The sequence below is a fragment of the Pleurodeles waltl genome, chromosome 2_2, assembly GCF_031143425.1.
Source record: "Pleurodeles waltl isolate 20211129_DDA chromosome 2_2, aPleWal1.hap1.20221129, whole genome shotgun sequence".
NCBI lineage: Eukaryota > Metazoa > Chordata > Amphibia > Caudata > Salamandridae > Pleurodeles > Pleurodeles waltl.
Window position 1 is genome coordinate 231,128,842 of NC_090439.1, and position 18,026 is coordinate 231,146,867.

An 18,026-nucleotide genomic window follows, 5' to 3' on the forward strand; every position below is an offset into this window, starting at 1 on the left:
GCTCCACCTGAGGGAAAACGATGTAGCTCTGCATGTGTTTCAGCAGGGCAGACAACACTCTGGACAACACGTTGGAAAACATAGGCTAGGACATCCCTGATGCTATGGCCACTGTTGTATGAAATGACCCACTTGCAAGGAAATGGAGCACTGAAAGCACCTGCACTTGAGGGGGGATTCCTGTGGGATGGCGGATAGCTGACATCAGGTCTGGCTCCAACTGGGTACACAATTCCTGGATTGTGGCACGGTCAAGCCTGTATGTGATTGGATGTGTGTATGTCTTTCCTCCATTGTCAACAGGTCCACCAACGGTCGGTACACCGGAGGATGCCGCCATCTCCTCAAATGTCCCAGCAGACGGTGCCTATGAAGGACAACAACTAGCACAGAGTCAAGCAACTCAGAGGTACGTACCCACAGCTTACACAGAACACCATTCATACTCATGTGTATGTGTGTTGAGTCTAGGCCTAGGTATGTGTGGCGCAGTTGAAAATGAAGCCATGTGGGCCCCTGAAATGGCGGCTGCCTGACCTCTAAAGTGGGACAATGGGATGTGAGGTAACTGCGCTGGCGTTGCACACCGTCCCGGTAGGCGGTAGAAGACCACAGCGCAATGCTGCATTGGTTAACATAGGACCCTATGGGTCCCAGGAGCCAATGACGATGTATGCCGGCGGTGAGGGCACCGCCGTAGATGTGACTGCCATTTTCTATCTGTTCAATCACTCGATACCTGTTCTTTGACAGGAGAGGACCTACACTGCAAGTGCTGCTGTGACCCCGGTCTGGAAGAGACAATGGCTCGAGTGTCTGGAGAAAGGGCCCCTGCTTTCACATCAGAGGAGTTGGAGAAACTCGTGGATGGGGTCCTCCGCCAGTACATGCTACTCTACGGTCCTCCAGACAAACAGGTAAGTACACAGGGAGCATGATGTACGGGTTATGCCTGTGTGGAGAGGGCTGGATGTAAGAAGTAAGGGGGGAGAGTGTGGCGTGCACGAAAAAACGGTGAATCCATGTGCCACACGGCAAGGGTAGGGATGGGGGCCAATCACTTTGACGGTGCAGTTGGTAATAACTTCCTCTTCCCCCTGTACAATTCATGTAGGTCAGCGCCCACCAGAAAAAACATATTTGGTGTGCCATCGCCAAGGACGTCTGGACCCTGGGGGTCTACCACAGATGGAGCACCCACTGTCGGAAAAGATGGGAGGACATTCGCTGCTGGAGCAAGAAGACGGCGGAGGCTCAGCTGGGGATGGCCTCCCAGCGTGGGAGGGGTGCCTGTCGCACCATGACCCCCCTGATGTTCAGGATCCTGGCGGTGGCGTACCCGGAGTTGGATGGGCACTTGAGGGCATCACAGCAGCCACAAGGGGGTGAGTACACTCGCATTCTGATGACTTTGCGTGCAGTGGAGGCGTCTGGGTGGGGGAGGTGGGCGGTGGGTTTCCCTAGGCCAGGGCGAGTTCCGTAGGCAAGGTCCCTCCGTAAGGCAGGCCATGCGGCACCCCACCCCACCTCTGTAGAGAGCCAAGTACACCTAGTCATGCCCCTGTGTCATCTATATGTGCAGATGTCGTCCATAGCCTTGTAGGCCATTTCCCAGGAATTGAACAGTGGAGCCCAAGAGCACAGGGTAGTGCAGGGGGGCTTCTGTGTCTGTCGTGTCCGCCAACGGTAGCGGTAATGCATGCACTCAACGTGTCTTTTTTCTGTCACCCCCCCCTTTTTGTGGTCTCCCTTTTCTTGTGTGCATTAGCATCATCAGGCGGAGGAGCAGTGGCACCGGAGCCCCAGGGGGCTGCATCCCACATGGCCATGGAGGGCCACACTATGGACTCGGCGTTCACCAGTGGGACGGAGGGTGAGGGGAGATCCATGGCGGGGACAGGAGCTAAGACCAGTGACACGGACTCGCCCTCTGATGGGAGCACACTTGTGGTGGCGGCAACATCTGTGCCACCCCCATCTACAGGTACAGCCGCCATCCCCCCTTCCAGCACCGCCCTCCCAGCAGCCCCTCAGCCTTCACCCCGTGCCCGCTCACCCGGGAGGGTGGGCATCACCTTCGCCCCAGGCACCTCAGGCCCTGCCCCAGTCACCCCTGCTGCCCTCAGTGAGGAGGCCATTGACCTCCTCAGGTCCCTCACTGTTGGGCAGTCTACCATTTTGAATGCCATCCAGGGTGTAGAAAGGCAGTTGCAACAAACCAATGCATTCCTGGAGGGCATTCATTCTGGTCAGGCGGCCCTTCAGTGAGCTTTTCAGACTCTGGCCTCAGCACTGATGGCAGCCATTGTCCCTGTGTCTAGCCTCCCCCTCCAACTTCCTCCACCCAGACCCAATCCCCTCTACCCCAGCCTATCCCAAGCACACCTACAGACCAGCATGCACACACGTCAACACATAAGGGAAGCTCAGGCAAACATAAGCACAACACATCCCACAGGCACTCACGTAAGCATCACACACATGCAGACATACCATCATTCACTGCCTCCACTGTGTCCCCCTCCTCCTCGTCTCCCTCCTCCCTCCCTGTCTCGTCTACACTCACACCTGCATGCACTACCTTTACAGCCACTACGTCCCTCTCCAGCGCACCCACCACCACACCCCGCTCACGTGCAGTCACCACCCCCACTACCATTCACACGTCCCCTGTGTCCTCTCCCAGTGTGTCTGTGATGCCCCCTCCTAAGATACACAAACGCAGGCACACACCCACCCGACAGCCATCCACCTCACGACAGCCTCCAGCGCATGTACCTTCACCCAAAGTCAGCAAACGAACACCTCCTACAACCACCACCTCTTCCTCCATTCCCAAACACCCTCCAGCTACCCGTCCCAGTGTGTCAAAAAAATGTTTCCTGTCCAACCTTGACCTCTTTCCCACACCTTCCCCACCCCATCCGTCTCCTAGGTCCTGAACTAGCACCTCAGCCACAACATCTCTGGGACCAGTGGTGCCTGTAGTCATCAGAATCTGGAGTGCACCGGCCACCAGGGCAGCCAGTGTGGCATGGAGCCACAGCACACAGTCCCCCACCTGTGAAGCATCAGAAGTTGTCCAGTGCCAGGCGGGAGAGGGGGAAGATTCCAGCCACCAAAGCCGCTCCCAGGGGTCCCGGTGGGAGTGTGGAGTCAGCTGTGACACCTTCCAAGGTGGGGAAGGGCCACAAGAAACCCGGCAAGTCTGGGAAGAGCAGCATGGTGGAGAAGACCGCCATCATCCCCTCTGCCCAGGAGGCCACCGCCAGCACCAGCCCAGCTGCCCAGGAGGGGACCGCCAGCACAAGCCCAGCTGCCCAGGAGGCCACCGCCAGCACCAGCCCAGCTGCCCAGGAGGCCACCGCCAGCACCAGCCCAGCTGGCCAGGAGGGCACCGCCAGCACAAGCCCAGCTGCCCAGGAGGCCAGCACCAGCCCAGCTGCCCAGGAGGCCACCGCCAGCACAAACCCAGCTGCCCAGGAGGCCACCACCAGCACCAGCCCAGCTGCCCAGGAGGCCAGCACCAGCCCAGCTGTCCAGGAGGCCACCGCCAGCACAAGCCCAGCTGCCCAGGAGGCCACCGCCAGCACAAGCCCAGCTGCCCAGGAGGCCACCACCAGCACCAGCCCAGCTGCCCAGGAGGCCACCGCCAGCAAAAGCCCTGCTGGGCCATGAAGGACCGCCAGCAAAAGCCCCGCTGGGCCATGAAAGACCACCAGCAAAAGCCCCGCTGGGCCATGAAGGGCCGCCAGCAGCTGAGTCCCTGCAATGGAGACCGCCACCTCAAGCACCGCTGAACAGGGCACCGCCGTCTCATGCACTGCTGAACAGGGCACCACCGTCTCAAGCACCGCTGAACAGGGCACCGCCGTCTCAAGCACCGCTGGCCCATGAGCGGCAAGGGCACTGACGCTACTGAATCAGTCACGGGGTGAATGAAGCACTCTGGGCACCATGCCCCCTCCAGAACCAGTGGGGAGATCCATCCACTACCTCTGTCCTTGGCAAGATGAAGCACTCTGGGCACAAGGCCCCCTCCAGAACCAGTGGAGACTGTTATCCACTACCTCTGTCCTTAGCAGGATGAAACACTCTGGGCACAAGGCCCCATCCAGAACTAGTGGAGGCTGTCATCCACTACCTCTGTCCTTGGCAGGATGAAGCACTCTGGGCACAAGGCCCCCTCCAGAACCAGTGGAGACTGTCATCCACTACCTCTGTCCTTAGCAGGATGAAGCACTCTGGGCACAAGGCCACCTCCAGAACCAGTGGAGACTGTCAACCAATTGAGAAACTGTGGCTTTGCACTCCCTAGGATGGAACAGTGGGCAACCCACCCAATGTAGAGACTTGAGAGACTGTGGCTTTGCACTCCCCAGGATGGAACAGTGTGCATGTGGCCCCCTTGTGGATTTGGTGTTGTGCACTCAACCGGCTGAGGTGCCCCCCCCTTTCCCTCCCCCTGAGGTGCCTGTTTTGTTTCTCTCTGATGCCCCTGCAGTGTTCTCTCCGTCATGGTCGGGGATCGTGTGTGGACCTCGCCCATACCATGTGATCCCAGTGTTCCACTGACTTAATTGAAGCACCACCTGGACTACTATGCTTGGTATATGTTTTGTCAATGGTGTAGATATATGTTTCTGCCTACTTGATTTTAATATATTACAATGGTTACACTCATTTTCTATTGTCTTTGTATTCTTCCGTTTTTTTTTGGGTGTAACTGTGATGTATTAATATGCATTAGTGTGTGTGTTGTAGTGGGTGGGGGTGTTGCGTGTGTGTGTCCCTGTTTTTTGCCTCCCCCCTCCCCTGTGTCGTAGGTGCAGTACTCACCGTGGTCTTCGCCGCCGGCGTTCGTGCTCCTGGTAGAGGAGCAGGAAGATTATCGCAGGTAGAATTTGGAGTTCCGGGTCCATGGTGTCCTCGTTCCTCGTGGGGTGTGTAGAGGTGAGCATTTTTCCTTCGGAATTCCTGTTTCTGCCATGTTTTTAAAAGCAGTGAATCCACCCCAGAAAAGGTGGCGGATTGGCCTGTCATAATAGTGTGGGCGGTACTTTGTCCTCCGCCTGTCTGTTGGCGGTGACCGCCAAGCTGTTTGTTTGTACCGCCGTGGCGGTCGGAGTGTTAAAGTGGCTGTCTTTGTTGGCGGTTTCCGCCACGGTCGTAATTGCACATTTTTCCGCCGGCCTGTGGGCGGTCTTACCGCCGCTTTACCACCTTAGTTTCTGTAGATAGTGGATATCTTATTGTGGAAGTGATTTGCTAAAATGTCGCAAAGTTCCTGTGAGGGAGGGATCAGGCTTCGGTGACTGCTGGGCAGGAGAACTCTCTGACAATGGTGAAGAGTCCCTAGGTGTGTTTGGCGCCAGCCTTAATTCCATTTGCAAGGGCCTCCTTTTTTACACCTTTGAGTTTCTGATATAAGTTTTTGAGGGCTGACTTGAAGGTGGCTCGGTCTGTGTCAGCTCTCCTGGTGTACCATCTTCTTTCTAGCTGTTTGCAGCTGTGTTTCATTGCCCTGAGTTCTGGGGAGTACCAGCTGGCTTGTTTGGCGGATCTGCGAGTTTCTGGCTGATTTGAGTGGGCCGACTCAGTTGTGGCTTTGGTGATGTAGTTGTTAAAGTTTTCAACTGTCTGTTTCTGGTTGGTTGCAGTGCAGGGTTGGGCGGTGTTGAGGGCGTCCATCCACTGGTTCTGAGTCACTTTGCTCTAGCTGCAGAAGGAGGTGCTGGGAGGGTTGAGGGTGGTGTGATGTGGTGCTGCTATGGTGAAGTGGACAATGGAGTGATTGGTCCAGGTGAATTCTGTGGTACACTCACAAAATAACAGGGACAAGGAGGTTAACTGGTAATTTGCACAACATTATGGTCAACCACTTAATGTCCTTCTTCCAGGTAACAAGGAGGCGGGCAGAAACCAGGGTTAGATCCTTGAGGTGGTTCTCTAGGTCTTGTCGACTGGCCAAATTACAGCTTTTTGAAGCACTGAAGGCAGGGAGTTGCTGTGCGATAAGAGCCTCCAGGTCTGTATACAAAACAGATCTGAAAAATGCAAAAAAGAGTGGGAATCTAAACACTGGAAGGCTTTGGTAGATGCTTTACAAGTAAAGGACACAAAATTGTTCTGAAAACTAGTGGCAGATAAAGGACATTCTGACAACGAGGAGACTCACCCAGTAATTCAGCCAGCACTCTGGGTGTCCTATTTTGGAGCTGTGTATAGCATGGCTCAAATTAGTAGTTCGACTGTCCTGCCACCTTTCGAGGGGCCCCCCCATCTACCTATTTCCGGGTTAGCTACTGCATCTAAATTCGATCTGGCTGCTTTCTCCTTAAAAGAAACAACTCTGGCACTCCAGACGCTACGCAAAGGGAAGGCCCCAGGGCTGGATGGTATTCCCGGTGATTTGTATTTGTCCCGACCTAGAACCTGGTCCCTATATTTAAACACACTAAGTAATGAGATTCTGAGAGGCGGGGGTTCCCTTCCACATGGCAAGGAGCGATTATAATTCCCATTTTTAAAAAGGGCTCAAGGGAACTTCCTTCCAACTATAGGCCAATAAGTTTAATCGACATTAGTCAAAATGTTTTTTGTAAGCAAATCTTGACTATACTGCAGGCGTGGACAGAGGATTCATATATCCTCTCTGACCTCCAGGCAGGTTTTAGGAAGGGCATGAGCACAATCGATCAGGCATTTAGGTTTAATCTCCTTTGTTGGAAACATCTGACACTAAATAGGGGCCACTTGTACGTGGCCTTCATTGACCTAAAAGCTGTGTTTGATATGGTCCCAAGGGATCTACTGTGGAACGTCCATGAGACCTATAAACTTGACAGTGAGATGCTGAAATTGATCAGGTGTCTCCACGTGGGCACTCACGCCCAGGTATGCTGGTGCCAAGGCGGAGATTTGACAGAAGCCATACCTATTGACAGGGGGGTCAGACAGGGGTGTGTTCAGGCCCCCACGCTGTTCAATCTCTATATTAATGGTGCGGTTGACCAGCTGATGCATTGCAATCATGACGCCCTAAAGTTAGCAGGAACTTCCATTCCTATTTTAATGTTTGCAGATGACACCTTACTGTTCTCACAAACCCCAATGGGCCTTCAAAACAAACTTGACGCCTTTTCTAAATTTTGTGTTAAGAGGGGCTTAGAGATAAATTCTTCTAAGACTACATTTATGGCTTTTAATCCTCACAAATCTTTTAGGGGGAATATGACTCTGTTAGGTCAACCAATAGAGAGAGTTAGTCAGTTTGACTATCTGGGGATTAGGATATCGGACGACCAACGGTGGTCGGCACAGATTGAGAAGAGTGTGTCCATTCTTCGACAGAGGTCAGCTGTGATAGCGAGAAACATTGCTAACACTATGGAATGAGAAATTTCACCTGCTCTCACAGTATACAAGGCAGCGGCTGTGGCTGCTTCAATTTACGGTGCTGAATTCTGGGGGCACTGCAACTCTAGTTGCTTGACAATGGTGGAAAATCACTTTATACGTAACTTTCTGCGCTTACCGACAAGTACTCCACTCACACCCCTTAGATTTGCTTTAGCCTGAAATGAGATCCACAACGAGGCTGCCTTAAGACCCCTCATGTATTGGGTCCGCCTTTGGACATCCGAATATCTGTCCCCTTACCAAGCAGCAGTTGCCGAGTTTTTAGCGGACCGTTGCGTGTTAAAAATTCCCTGGATCAAATACATCAGAGACACGTGCCAACTTATCAAAATGGACGAGGTGTGGAGAGACCCCCACAACTTAACAAAGGAAGCAAAGGCACGAATAAGGCGGTGTTATTGGGAGTTCATTTTGACCCAACTTTGGTCCAAAAAGGACCATGGTAGCAGGACGCTACTGTTCCTGGACCACAAATGTAGCCCCAAGTTAGAGGCCTATATGGACAATATCAATCCCCCCCATGTCAAAGCTCTCTTTATTAAATTCAGGCTAGGGATATTGCCTCTTAATACATTTACTGCAAGATGGCGCAAGGAGGTTCATAAATCGAGTTTCTGCCACTCCTGTCCTGAGCAACAAGAGACACTGGCCCATTTTATGTTTTTTTGTCCTAGATATTCGGTGCCCAGGAAGAAGTGGATAATCCCTTTATGTAGATCAATGGTGTTGGACCTGGCTTTTTGACAGGGTCATCCCCAAACTTTTTGCCTCCTTCCTCCTATTTTTTCTGACCTGTTGTTGTTGGCTTTTGAACTCTGGGCACTTTACCACTGCTAACCAGTGCTAAAGTGCATATGCTCTCTGTGTAAATTGTACTGTTGATTGGTTTATCCATGATTGGCTATTTGATTTACTTGTAAGACCCTAGTAGAGTGCACTATATGTGCCTAGGGCCGGTAGATTAAATCCTACTAGTGGGCCTGCAGCACTGGTTGTGCCACCCACTTCAGTAGCCCTTTAACCTTGTCTCAGGCCTGCCATTGCAAGGCCTGTTTGTGCAGTTTCACTGCCACTTCGACTTGCATTTAAAAGTACTTGCTAAGCCTAAAACACCCCTTTATCTACATATAAGTCACCCCTAATGTGTACCCTAGGTAACCCCTAGAGCAGGGTGCTGTGTGGGTAAAAGGCAGGAGACTGTGAGACCTGCTCCCTTCATAGGCTAACATTGGGGCTGCCCTCATACATTGTTGAAGTGGCAGCTGCTGATCTGAAAGGAGCAGGAAGGTCATATTTAGTATGGCCAAAATGGTAATACAAAATCCTGCTGACTGGTGAAGTCGGATTTAATATTACTATTCTAGAAATGCCACTTTTAGAAAGTGAGCATTTCTTTGCACTTAAATCTTTCTGTGCCTTACAATCCACGTCTGGCTAGGTTCAGTTGACAGCTCCTTGTGCATTCACTCAGACACACCCCAAACACAGGGTACTCAGCCTCATTTGCATACATCTTCATTTTGAATGGGTCTTCCTGGGCTGGGAGGGTTGACGGGCCTGCCCTCACACAAAGGACTGCCACACCCCCTACTGGGACCCTGGCAGACAGGATTTAACTGAAAGGGGACCTGGTGCATTTCTTAGCCACTCTTTGAAGTCACCCCCACTTCAAAGGCACAATTTAGTATAAAACAGGGCCTCTTCCCTACCTCATCAGACACTTGCTGTAGAAGAAACCTGAACCAGAACCTACATCCTGCCAAGAAGAACTGCCTGGCTTCTCAAATGACTCACCTGTCTGCTTTCTACAAAGGACTGTTGCCTTGCTGTTGGCCTTGCTGCCTTGCTGAACTCTTGTCTGGCTGTAAAAGTGATCTCCAAGGGCTTGGATAGAGCTTGCCTCCTGTTCCCTGAAGTCTCAGGACCAAAAAGACTTCTCTTTTTCATTTGGACTCCTCGTGCACCGAAACATTTGCCGCACAGCTTGCCCCGTAGAGCGAAAATCGCTGCACGCCGATCCAGAAAGACGCCGCTCGGCGCAACGCCTGCGGTGCGACCGGAACTTCGACGCACGGCCTCGCATGGACAACGCCGCCCGACTTCCAGAGAGGAAATCGACACGACGCCTGGTGTGAGAAAGAAAATTCCACGCACAGCCTCCCGGAACGACGCGCAGCCGGATAACAAGCCGAGGAATCCACGCACAGACCCCGAGACATCTGGTAATCCTGTGATCCAGAGAAGGAGACAGTCCGCGTGACAGAAAACGACGCACGTCTTCCCCGCGTGAAAAATAACGACGCAAGTCCGTGTGTGAAGGGGCGTAACCGACGCACAAACCATTTTTCCACGCATCTCCTCTTCTGCGGCCCTCTGTGGAGATTTTCCACTCCAAACCAGGAACTTTGTGCTTGAAAGAGACTTTGTTTACATTTTAAAGACTTAAGACACTTCATATCACTTTGCAGTGATATCTTTACAAATTCATATTGCATCTTTGATCGTTTTGACCTGCAAATATCCAGATAAATATTATATATTTTTCTAAACACTGTGTGGTGTATTTTTGTGGTGCTATATTGTGTTCTTGTATGATTTATTGCACAAATACTTTACACATTGCCTTCTAAGTTAAACCTGACTGCTCGTGCGAAGCTACCAGAGGGTGGGCACAGGATAATTTGGATTGTGTGTGATTTACCCTGACTAGAGTGAGGGTTCTGGCTTGGACAGAGGGTAACCTGACTGCCAACCAAAAACCCAATTTCTAACAAATGTGGATAAGGAAACTTAATACATCCTTGCGAATTCTTGCAAGTGACACAAGCGACAAGGTGGTCTTTGCCGTTGCTAGGTACCTACAAAACGTATGGGCCATAAGAACAAGAGAAAACATTGCCGACCGATTGGATTAGCCATAATCATCCTAGGCCACAGTCGATCATTATGGGCATGAAACCGTGAAGACTATCCTGCTAAAGAAAAAGGATTCTCAACGTTAGTTTAGTATTGCTGCTACAACTATGTGTACTAACAACTCATTTTAGCTTAAATTATCGTAGGAAGAAATAGATCACTATATGGAACCAAGTCTAGACAGGCCCTTAGGATTTTAAAATTAGATAGTTGCCCTGTATTGTTTTAACAATTAAGTTTTAATATTTTAACCCAGTAGAATCATTTGTTTTTCCTTTTAATGTTCTATGTGGAATCTGTATCTTTCACTAATTTATAATTTTATTGTATGGTTATTGTTTGTTGTTTATTGGACACTTTTATGGCTTCCAGCCAAAATAAAGTTATTTATTGATATTGATATTGAACTGGCCCAGTGTACGTCCTCCTTTATCATATCATGTCTTATGAAAAAAGGTACACTGTTCCAAAGAGGTGACATTAGCTTAGAAGCAAAGGCCCTCAAGCCTCATCATTGGGCTTGCTCCACGCCAGACTAGTACTGCAATGTCTGACGGGACCCCCATTGGGGTCACTAAGCCAAACTACTGTGCAGAACGAAAAAAGAAAAGTGGAGAGAAAAAGGAGTTAAAATTGACTCACTCCCCCTAGGAGAATCCCTTTAATTGATATCGGAGAGAGTCGGTCAAGATTAAAAACAGAAAAGCGAGTATAGGGGAGTTGATGGCCATTTACTCTTACAAAAAGTGGTTGAGAAAACTATTTCTTATGCCACTCTAACAGTCAACATATTTCGGGCCTTACCTTGTCCACACAGATCTAATTGCACTTCTTCAGGACTGTAACAAAATCTTCTCCAACAAAAATAGACAGACACAATGATCAATAATGATAATGCTCTTGGCACAGGTATCTTATAGTGAGACTCTACTCACTGGATTGTTCAATAAGCTCCTACAAATGAACCATAGCTGGAAAAAACAAAGAAGTTTTAGTGTGATACTTAATAGTAAAAAAATCGCAGCCCCCATTATTCGGGGAAGTATGTACAATTAAAGTGATATATTAGGGAACTTCTGGAACGCTACATAATTTAGAGCAGTCTCAAAGGAAGATAATCATTAGTAAAATGCTTATCACCCAGTTTTTGGCACAGTCTTTTTCAAGGGCAGGCAAATTGATGACTAGCCATAGTTGCTAAAAAAATAAATCATGTGAAAGAGAAGCCAATATGAACCCACAAAATACAATTGAGTCTTATTTATTTATCCTTCCACATTCTATGAATAACCCAATCTATCGCAGTCCACCAGTATCCATAATTGTAAAAAAACAGGGCGTGTATATGTAACCAAATAGAAATTGAATAGAACAATATATAGACACAGACCAAAAGAAGAAAAAAAGTTAGGTTGAGGTCATCAAGGCTAGAGCACGGTTGTCTCCCCAATGCATGGAATGTTAGCAGAAGTTGGTGATATAAATCATATAGAGGACAGTTGGTGCACAATTGCACGATATGAGGCCGACTACAAGGGGCAGCACTTCTACGAAGAAACCCCCTCTCCTAACTCGACTCAAAATGGAGAATCCTGCCTGTAGACTACACAGGCGATCTAATGGTAAAGGGAGACAACCTCACAGAGGTCTCTTTTGTTGCATATATCCAGATAGCCGTGTACCAGAAGGATCGCGGTTATCAAAATAAACAATTGAATTAGGCGAACAAATAACTTACAATGGAGAGACCTCTCTTCCGGGTTGTCCACGCGCAGAAGACTACCGCATATATCCGGCTAGCCGCGTATATCAAAGTAAACACGGAATTAGGAGAACAAATAATTTACAATGGAGGATCCTCTCTTCCGGGGTCTCCAAGTGCCGCCGAACCTCTGAAAGGAGAAGGACGCGGTAACCAAGGAACACAAGCATTTACAATGCATCGGGTCTCGCGTTTGCTCGTGTTAGAGCCGATCGCGTTGTAGTCTCCTAACCCGACTTTTCACCTATCGGTCAAAAGTGCATTTATGCACGTAACCCGAAAAAGTGAAATCAAGTAGGTAAAGCGCTCGACTTCTGCAAAGCGAGATCGGGCTCGAAAATTAGTTTTAAAAAAAGTCCACCAGCCGGATGGAGCCTCGCATGTTTTCTGTACTTGTCGCTGTGCTCGAGGAGGGCTAGCCACCGGAAAAGGCATGACCTATGCGTGCCTTTGACTAATGAAAGCAAGCCGATTTAATTAGGGAAGCCCACGAACCAATAAAAAGCACTGACGTGAAGTTGACAGGGCTCGGAGCCCTTTTCTAAATACTAAAGAGTCTCCCTGCTATACGCATGGGCGAGCGCATGCAAAACAGGCTCGACCCTAAAAAAGATGCTCGAATGATGGCATCCAAACAAAAGAAAGAAGGGGAGGGACTAGTCACTGATACTGAACACAGTAATAAACAAAGGACTAAATTGTTCATGCGATGTGTTCCTGTGACTGTAGTAAACTGGGCAAAGTTCACAGGATACTGTAACGCTCATAGTAGCACTGCTCCTGCGACAGGAGTACCAAAGGACTATAGAGTGTGGATGCAAATAAATAAACTGACTTCTTGAGTGGATGTGTTCGACTAGTTACTGAATACCTAAGGGCCTTAGAGTGTGATTACAAATAATTAAACTCACTTCTTAATTGAGGGCATTAGACTTCATACTGAATACAAGAGTACCACAAATAATAATTCACACGCAATGATTAGAAGAGGATACCTAAAAAACAGGACAAGTCATCATGCAGAGAAAAAGATCTGAAAAAAAACATAGTTGACAAATATCAAAGTAAAAATTGATTCCAAAGAACTATTGAGATAGGACGGATTCAACAACAGGAGTTATCTAGAACTCCCTGCAATGCTCAGCCAGGGTATGTAATCATTGAGACCCTGTGTATGGGTACCTAATCTGAAGACCCAACGTTGTTCAACTCCAAAAAGCCCTTTTGTCGGTGATTGAACAACTTCCAAAACAATCACCAAAGGTTATCAGGAGTGTGGTTGGCATTGCGGTAATGAATACTTAATTTAGTTGTAAGACGACCACATCTGCTGTTACCAGGCAGGTCGCTCCCCCCATCTGCCACGCAGCCCCCTGTGGGTTGAACCTCCGTTGCCGCTTTTGCCGCCTGACTACTTGCTCCCTTTTTTCTGTACCCCTGCACTTGGCTTCTGTGCCACTTAGTTTTTTCATTCTGTGCCCCTGTGTTTTGCTTTCTGTACCCCTGTGCTCTGTTGTCCCTCTCCCGCCGTCTTTTCCCGCCGTTTTTTCCCCGGGTTTTTCCCTTGCTGCTGAGCCCCTGCTGCCCAACCCCCTTCACTCCCATTGGCCGCACCGCTCCCACCTCCCAGCTGCTCCTCCCTCCCTCTGCCCTCATATGGAGGCAGCGAAGCAGGCGCGCCGCTGGCATGCCGAAGGCGCGCCTAAGGCAAGCCCGTCTGCGCCCGTCCGCGCCTGGACCGCACCCAGCACCAGAACCCCTGGAACCCGCACCCCCGCAACGCCAGACTGCACTACGACGCAAGCGCCCTCCACGCACTCAACACCAGACGACACCAATCCTGCTACCGGGCCACCCCGAAACGCACCAAGGGGCCTTTCAGCTGCCGGAACTGCAGATTCACCAGCATCCAACCCTCCACACCACCAGCCAGAGAACCCAACCACCTCCGCTGCATCCTCCTCAACACCCACTCCGCACGCAAGCACGCCATCGAACTTTGGGACCTCCTAGACTCCACCGCCCCGACGTCGCCTTCCTGACGGAGACCTGGCTGAACGTCACCTCAGCACCAGACATCGCCATAGCCATCCCACAGGGCTACAAGATCTCCCGCAGAGACCACACCAACGGAGTGGGAGGAGGAATCGCCATCATCCACAAAGACTCCATCAAAATCTCAACGAACTCCGATGACACCCTCACCAACGCCGAGCACATGCACTTCCATTTCCACACCGACCCCAACACCACCCTCAGAGGAACTCTCATCTACAGACCTCCCGGACCCCGCCCACAGTTCAGTGACACCATCGCCGACCTTATCAGCACCCATGCCCTCGCTTCCACGGACTACATCCTCCTCGGAGATCTGAACTTCCACCTCGAGAACAACAACGACGCTAACTCCACCGCCCTGATCGACAACCTCGCCAACCTCAGACTCAAACAGCTCGTAACAACACCCACTCACACCGCTGGACACACGCTCGACCCCATCTTCTCCGCAAGCCCCCACGTCTCCTTCAACCACACCACCGAACCACACTGGACCGACCACAGATGCGTCCACTTCACCTTCGGAAAACCCACCACACACCACCGCACCCAACAGCTACCACGCCGCTGCTGGGGCAAGGTCACCGAGGACCAACTGACTACCGCCCTCGCCCTGAGACCACCCACCGACCCCACCGACCCAGACACCGCAGCGACCAACCTCACACAGTGGATCAACGACTGCGCCAACACCCTCACCCCTCTCAAGACCTTTACAACCAACCACACCAACAAGAAAGCCGCCTGGTTCACCGAGGACCTCCGGATCTCCAAGCACACCTGTCGGAAGCTGGAGAAGAAATGGCTCCACGACCGAACACCAGAAACCACACAGCCCTCAAGAGCGCCACCCGCAGACATCACCAACTCATCAGGACCGCCAAGAAGACCGCCTTCAAGGACCGCCTAGACAACAACGCACACAACACCAAAGAGCTCTTCAGCATTGTGAAAGAACTCTCCAACCCCAGCTCCATCACCAACGACATCCCGCCATCTCAAGACCTGTGCAACTCCCTGGCCACCTTCTTCCACCGCAAGATCACCGACATCCACGACAGCTTCAACCCCGACCCCCCCGCACCCACCACGGAGTCCACCACCCCTGCGACTACCACTCGCCCCAGTCGCCTGACCGTCTGGTCCAGCGCCAGCGACGAAAACACCATCAAAACCATGAACTCCATCCACTGCGAATCCCCATCGGACCCCTGCCCTCACCACGTCTTCAACAAAGCCAGCGCAGCCATCGCGCCCCACCTCCGGAAAACAATCAACTGTTGCTTCGAGACAGGAACCTTCCCAGAAAGCTGGAAGCACGCCAAGATCAACGCCCTTCTAAAGAAGCCCAAGGCGGACCCCAAGGACCTCAAGAACTTCCGGCCCATCTCCCTGCTCCCTTTCCGGGCAAAAGTGACCGAGAAGATTGTCAACAAACAGCTGACCCGCTACCTCGAAGTCAACAACATCCTGGACTCTTCCCAATCCGGTTTTCGCAGTAACCACAGCACCGAGACCGCCCTCATCGCCGCCACTGACGACATCCAGACCCTGATGGACAAAGGAGAAACAGCCACCCTCATCCTCCTGGACCTATCAGCAGCCTTTGACACGGTCTGCCACCGCACCCTATCAGCACACCTCCATGACGCCGGTATCCAAGAGAAGGCCCTGGCCTGGACCACATCCTTCCTCTCCGGCAGAACCCAGAGCGTCCGCCTCCCACCCTTCCGCTCCAAAACCACTGAGATCATCTGTGGCGTCCCACAGGGATCCCCCCTCAGCCCGACACTGTTCAATATCTACATGGCCCCCCTCGCCCGCGTCGCACGACAACACAACCTCAACATCATCTCCTATGCCGACGACACCCAGCTGATCATATCCCACACCGCCAAAGCTAATCTCCACCGAGGAATGAAGGCTGTAGCCGACTGGATGAAGGACAGCAGACTGAAGCTGAACTCAGACAAGACGGTGGTCCTCATTCTCGGACCCACCCCATCAGCCTGGGACGACTCTTGGTGGCCCACGTCACTAGGCACAGTCCCGGAACCCACAGACCACGCACGCAACCTGGGGTCATCCTCGACTTCACTCTCTCCATGACCAGGCAAGTCAATGGCATCTCCGCGTCCTGCTTCAACACCCTCCGTATGCTCCACAGGATCTTCAAATGGATCCCCCTCGACACAAGAAAAACCGTTACCCAGGCCCTCATCACCAATAGACTCGACTACGGGAACGCCCTCTACTCAGGAATTACAAACAAGCTCCTGAGACAACTCCAACGCATCCAGAACGCCGCGGCCCGACTCATCCTCCATGTCCCCCGCCGCAGTCACATCACACTCCACCTGAGAAGCCTGCACTGGCTCCCCGTCAACAAAAGGATCACCTTCAAGCTACTGATCCATGCACACAAAGCACTGCACAACACCGGACCCACCTACCTCAACAACCGACTCAGCTTCCACACCCCCACCCGAAGCCTCCGCTCAGCCAACCTCGCCCTCGCCACAGTCCCCCGCATCCGAAAAACCACCGCTGGCGGCAGATCCTTCTCCTACCTCGCCGCCAAGACCTGGAACACTCTCCCCACCATCCTACGACAGACCCAGGACCTGCTGGCCTTCAGAAGACTCCTAAAGACCTGGCTCTTCGACCAGTAGCCACCCCCCTCCCCAGCGCCTTGAGACCCTCGCGGGTATGTAGTGCGCTTTACAAATGCAGTGATTGATTAATTGATTGATTGGTTACTTCTATGCTCATTTATTCTAATCTTGACTGGTCTTGTGGTCCTAGCTATATAACGTAACCCACACGGATAACGAATCATATAGATGCAATTGGAAGTGTTGCAGTTGCTTCTAAGGGAACCATACTTGTCGCTGGTGTCACTTCTTTGGAAGAGTGTACCTTTTTTGCTAAGAATTCTGTGGTATGACTGTATTTGACTCTGTTGCTGGATGTGAAGATAGGGTATAGTGTGTGTCCTGCTCTGTGTGTGGGGTCTGCGACCAGCTGGGTGAGGCAATGTTGTCCATTCATTTGAGGAGGTTGGCGAAGTTCATGTCTGTGGGGTTGTCCACATGGAAGATGAGGCCTCCAAAGAAGATGTAGTGCTTAGATGTGATGGCGAGTGGGGCAATAAAGTCTGTGATGGCAATGCAGAGGCTGGTTCATGGTCCAGGGGGTCTCTAGGTGAGGGTGACCTTGAATGTTGTTTTGTCATCAGTGTGGAGTTGGAAATGCAGGTGTTCCATGATTGGCATGGTTTTGTCTTCTATGGTGGTGCAGGGGATTGCTTCCTCCATGTTTGTTGGTGCAGTCCAGGTGCTTCATCTTGTAGCTGTTGGGATTCACAGTGGCAATGTTGGGGGCCGATGTGGGGGTGAGCTCTGTCTTTGTGATGAAGGTCACACCGAGGACGAGAGTGGAGATCGTGTGCCAGACCTCAGTGGTGTGTTTGCAGGGTGATCTGACATTGATTGGGATTTATCAGAGTTGCTATGGGGGGTGTTGGTCGGGAGAGTGAGAGTGGTGTGGGTTTCAGTGAGGGGGTGGTCCTCGGTTGCAGGTGAACTGGCAACAGTGGCAGGCGAATAGGCCTGATGTGGTGCGAGGCGATGTAAGCAGCAGTTTTTATGGCCAGAGATATATAGTGGAGTACCTATGGCTGTCTGGAGGGCCGGGCACGGATGGGGGCAGATGAGCTTGCCTTTGGCACGAGGAGTGGTGAGACGGGCTTGGCTTTGGTGCACTGGTGGGGCACCTGCTGCACGTGGCCAGGGTGTGGCCATGCTGCGGCCTCCATTAATTTGTCCTGGAAGGGAGGAAGGGCTCTTGGGGGGCAAGAAGTGGGAAA